Source organism: Ctenocephalides felis, unplaced genomic scaffold, assembly GCF_003426905.1.
Source record: "Ctenocephalides felis isolate EL2017-DRISC unplaced genomic scaffold, ASM342690v1 CF-g0.4_SCAFFOLD_03571, whole genome shotgun sequence".
NCBI classification, from domain to species: domain Eukaryota; kingdom Metazoa; phylum Arthropoda; class Insecta; order Siphonaptera; family Pulicidae; genus Ctenocephalides; species Ctenocephalides felis.
The window spans coordinates 48778477-48784445 of NW_020539725.1; the positions used below are offsets into that span (position 1 = coordinate 48778477).

General features: G+C 29.8%; 1 pseudogene; it reads right to left on the reverse strand.

The window, feature by feature from the left end:
- Positions 1–1270: 1270 nt before the first annotated feature.
- On the reverse strand, positions 1271–2485 carry LOC113384476 (annotated as a pseudogene).
- Positions 2486–5969: the final 3484 nt, after the last annotated feature.

A 5969-nucleotide genomic window follows, 5' to 3' on the forward strand; every position in this document is an offset into this window, starting at 1 on the left:
ATATTATATAAAGTTAGCCTAAAAATTTTATATCGTAAATTTTTCATCTTTTGTGAGATGTGACAACTATGTTGCTTGATTAATACTATTTTCACATCCAAATTATCAAGTCATTACATATCTATTTTTGAATAAGCGTGATAAGTCTTAATATTAATATAATTCAACTTTAAATAAGGTATGCGCACATTAATTAATGTTACTTTTTCAATGTTGCAATTTGTCAATAATATAATTCATATGTATTCAATAATAATACAAAATCAGTATTATTTGTATTTTGTTGCTCCTTGCACGCATAACCTATTTAATATTCTTAATATATTGTAGAAAACAAATCCAAATATATCTAGGTTAGAATATAACTAAAATTAATTAATGACATAGCAAATACAGGTTCAAAATTTCATAAAAAGAATGTTAATTAAATAATATAAAATTTATATGAAATTAAAAGATAACCGAGAAGTTTATATTGTTTCAGAAGTTTTACTTATTAGTGACAAAAATTTTATTATCACTGAATAAAAAATTAAAATTAATCTTAGTTCTCATAATTATTAATAAAAAATAATAATAATATCCAATTTTTATCACATTCATAAGCAGTTATATATTAGTAAAGCGATAAATAATAATACTCAACATTTCTAAGCTACAGTGCAACGAAAAAATATAAATTAGCACTTGTTTTCTTATAACTAGAATGCATATGCACATTTTATTAAAATGATTCAAAAATGTCATATCTTCAGTTTTTTCTCTCAACCCATACTATTTTTTAAAATAAAATTAATATTCTTTCAAACTGAAGGTACATAATATTATATGAACATTGAATTATTGCACAATTTAGAAATAAAAAAAACAGATATAATAAAAATAAAATAATCAACGGGGTGAGAGCAAAATATTTTTTGTTTTAACATTTTGGAACCATCCTAATACATCTAATATAAAGCGTTATAATATTTTTAGATTTCAAAGGCTTATTTTAGTTATTGATATTTATATTTTAAAAAAATATAGACTACTTTTGCATGGAACTACTATATAATGCTCTTACGCGAATTCTATATTTGAAGTAGCATTAAGCAGGTTATATATGCGTTTATAGTTAATTTTTGTATAATGATTTGACTACATTTTAATTTAATTTCTTATATTATTAGTATTGATACTCAAAATTTAAACATAAGATATTTTTAACAGATTAATAAATGTTTAATAGAAATCGGATTTATCAATTGGATTGTCTATGATTGTGACTGTGAAATGAACTCTTTTTTCTTAAAAAATGATAACCAAAGTTTATAAATATTTGAGTATCAATAAATAGAAATAGTAATAAGAATCTACCTGTTTGTACGAAATTTTTGTATATAACCATCTTCGGTATAATTTTATATTTTCTTTTTAAATTGCCAATTTTAGCCAATTAAAACTTTTGGTCTACGAATTCTTATTAATTTCATTCGCCTACAGAACTTAATATTTAACATATACTTAGAAACCTTATTTAAAGAAATCTTCATTCCTCAAAACTTCCTTCTAAACTAAATATGACTTGCCTACATTATGTATCTATTAAATATTTCAATATTCGATCTTCACCTAATCTTGCATTCTTTTTAAACCAGACGCATATCGTAATATAAATAAAAAATGTAACAGAAAATGTATCATATTACATTTTTTTCAATTAACCTCACTTTCACATTATTACGATTTAATAGAGATATGATATGGTATTTCTTGTGTAGTTATTATTGGCGGGAAAGTTGTGAAATGTTGACTTGCAATCGTTATTATTTATTTCATAACGATATTGCGTATGGTTTAAATAACAATCGTTACTCTATTTTATACCTTTAGCTCCAACAAACTCGAATCTCCCGACCACCTCTCTGGGAACGGACAGCGACTTTGACCTCGGCTTGCACCACGCTTCTTTTACCTCGTTCCCTTCTACCTTGTCGCCATATCATGAAGATCTTTCATCGGTTCCAGCAGAACCATCGCGTTTCAACGATCGCTTTAGCTTATCTACCAGCCTGGTATGAAACTTGTTTAAGCTTCCTGAACTCGTACTCGTTCCGTTTTTTGGCGGACTATTGGAAATGCTTTTAGCGGGCGATTGTCCCAAAGATGATTTGGACGAGTTTCTTGAAAACTGCCGTTGTTGCATGGCAGTCTGTGGAGGATGATAGCTTGACGAATGCGAATAGCTGTAACTCCTGTGTGGCGAAGGGATGAATTCAGCGCCACTTGGGGATGATGACAAAGAACTTTGACATTCGCTGCTGACATTCCGAACTTGCGACTTCTACAGCCACTACTGTTGGAACATTCGGAGGTCTTGCGGGACCTATTGGATTTGTAGATATCCCAATCGTTTTTCATTACCGGCATCATGAACGCCATCTTGTTGATTTATGGTATTTATCTAAATCTTTTCGGAATTGATAAGTTCTGGTACCTATTGTCACGGTTAAAAGTGACAAATGGACTACTAAAGCTTTGGTGTTCTTGATATGATAAACCAAAACTATTCTAACAACTGCTTTTGGTGTTAGAGATATTTATTAACTATTAACTTTTTTAAGTGTATATAACAGATAATTATTGTATTTGGAAGCCTTTCAAATTTCTTCAACGGCAATCTTGTCAAGTTTCAAAATTCCTTGATAGATTGCTTAACTTTGATCACTATTACATCAGAGCACAAAAGCTATGAATGATCTTGATCGATCAATTGCTGCTACAAGTTTTTAACACCAAATCACCATACAAATCCCGAGCTATGACGCAATGGCCAATTTCACACCTCGCGACACGGAAAATTTTTAAACTAGTATCTTCAGAGATTCGATGCATGTGCTGTTAATTTTAGTTATACACTTTCGGCGCAATCACCCACTTTTGATTTAATAATAATAACAAAAGTGATACTGAAATTTGTCAATGACCCCAATGCAAGATAACTTTTTGGGTTTGTTTTGATTGTTCCAAACACGTTTTGATGCAAGTTTTCACTCATTCAACGTTGGCCGGTACGGTAAACAGTCGGTATCGGTACTAGAATACAGCGCACGGGGAACGATCCAGAAGCTTCTACTGGAATTGTTCGTCGATTTGGCTTTGTGGATATTCGGTATCGCAGTTGTATATGTGAATATTCAATGTGTGAGTCCGTGGCCGTTCTTTGATAGAATGTTCGTATGAAGTACGAACCGTACTTGTTGAACTCTGAAGCAAGACTGCGAGGGGGAACGAGAGCGCATCAGAGTTTATACCACGGTATTAGATGCGCGGCACATCGCGACGAACACACCGACAGACCTGGACGCATACATGCCTATTCGCGCATTCGCGCATGGGCCAACTGCCCGAACAAAGCCGCATTCGGCATATGTTTAAATACCTATGTTAAGTGCATATAATGCATCTATATTACATTATAATTGAAATTTCAAAACTAGTGGTGCATTGCTCCGTACCTTTTAAGGAAAACTGCCGGAACTTCTCGTACCGTAAAATTTTGAAATTTTTGAATTTTGCAGAAACCTCATTTCATTCTCAATTTTTGCGATTACTAACTTATCCTTATAACCTTACCCTTAAAAAGAAAACACGCTTTATGTGATGAACTTATTTACACCGTCAAGTTTTGTAATAAGATGTGCAAACTGTAAAAAATCAACTACAGTAGAACTCCAATTATCCGAACTCCAATTATCCGAACTCCAATCATCCGAACTCCAATTATCCGAACTCCAATTATCGAACTCCAATTATTCGAATCGCCGATTATCCGAATCACTTTCAGAAAAAAAATTGTCAAAAAAAGTCTAAGTGCGCTATTATTCTTTCACCAAAGCCAGTGTAGGCATTGTTTGTTTTGATTTGACGGAGATGTTTACAAAACAATGATTTTTATTTCTAAACTTGTACATAAGTACATTTTATTTATATTTAAAACATGTGAAAATGTCATGTTTTTTATTCAATTCAATAAAAAAATAGTGCAATATCAAAACGTAACTTTTTTTCTCTCCAATGGCAATTTTTTTAAAAAAAACGTCGAATATTTGATTATCCGAATATTTGATTATCCGAATCGGTCCCGGTCCCCATTAATTCGGATAATTGGAGTTCTACTGTAATACAAATATAGAAAGATAGACATGTGACTTCTATTTTAGCATAAACACAACGTGTGTAATAGACCAAGCAAAAATAGAAAGTGCACACCAATCTCAAATTTCTAGAGAAGATGCTTCATAAATTTTACGTCATAAAAACGTTCATTGCCACACATTTTTCAAAGAAGTGCGTTCAACTTTGTGACCTCTGAAAAACATTTTAACGAATTACATACATATTTTACTGAGAACATATCAAATTTATATTTTAATTGGCAGTTGATTATATTTATTCAATTTGAATATAATATATTTGTAATGAAAAATGCATAGTTAACTGTTAATTTAGAAGTAGCTTCATATGACTCTCTCAGAAATTTTAAATAAGATCAATATAACAATTACAAGTTTCCTCTAATACAGACATATATCAAGTTCCGATTCCGATTTTTGGTATCAGAAATATTTAGAAGAGCTTATGTAAATAGTATGTAATCGAGTGTATTTTTAAGAACTTTAATTTTTATTTAATTGTGATTATAATTTAATTAATATTTGAAGCAGTGGGGAACCCTCGCCTTGACTTTGTTTACATAACAAAAAAGTCCATGTGAGAATAGGTCAGTGCTTTATAAGAGATGCGCAACAAATCTAAGCGCTAAAGTAAGTGTGATTTGTGTGCAGGCGTCACGTGGTATTAAAGGGTTTATATGCTTGTTTACAGAATAAAAGCACATGCAAAACACACACACACAATAACAAATTTATAAAAGTCACTTAGTTATTTATTAAAATTTTGTAATGTACTCATTTATTCAAATCTTTAATTATTTCATTTTTTATTAATTTAAGTTAAAAAAAAACAATTTTATCAATAGTATTAATCCATCAAATTCAAATTTGAATCCAGATTTTATTTATTTGGGATTGATATGGTTTTTATTACAAAAGTTTGAAATGTTGGTTGTCAAACAGATTCGAATTTCAATCAGGTGGATTTTAATAAGGGCCGTCGCAACGCGAGGCTGGGTATGCTAGTATATATATATAAATATATATATATATAAATTTCTGGTTGGTGAATCAAATTTAACTCAAATGAGTTATTAGACACAATATATAAACAGGGTGTCTCAGAATTTAACGTGAAGCGGTAATGATTTCACATTGTTTTATTTTTTACTCAAAAATTTCTATAATAAAATTATTAAATATTTTACCTTTTTGTAATCCTGATTAAATGCCCATCTTTTGATAAAACTTGCCAACACACTTTGGTACATTTTTTTAAGGTCGGACCTATCAAAGTTTAAAAATTTTAAATTCATAGATCAACAAAATATCTTAATTGTTGTAAACTTGTAAAATTGTTGTAATTGTGTTATTATTTTTTATTGTGGTCTTCCCTTAAATATTATTGACGGTTGCTGTTCCAATGTTTAATTACTGTATATTAACCACAATAATGAAAAAGATCATTATTTTACCAAAGCTCTAGATTGCACTTAAAAAAGCTCACAATTTACAAACAAGGTGAGATATTTTTTCTGTAATTGTTTCGGAGAGTTAATACTCTATTTCGGCTTGACATTAAGTTCTGGACACTGTGCATATATATAGTTAATAAAATCATATGTTGTAGTTCAAATTTCTTTGAATTGACCAAACAATAAATGATATGTGTTGAATTTGATAAAATCATAAGTATTCATAATTTATATATTATATTATATATATTAATTACATAATTCATATTTTACAGGTTTGGAGAAGAAATTACCTTATCATTGTTTGCTTTGGAAATGAAAGGAAAAGAACCAATAT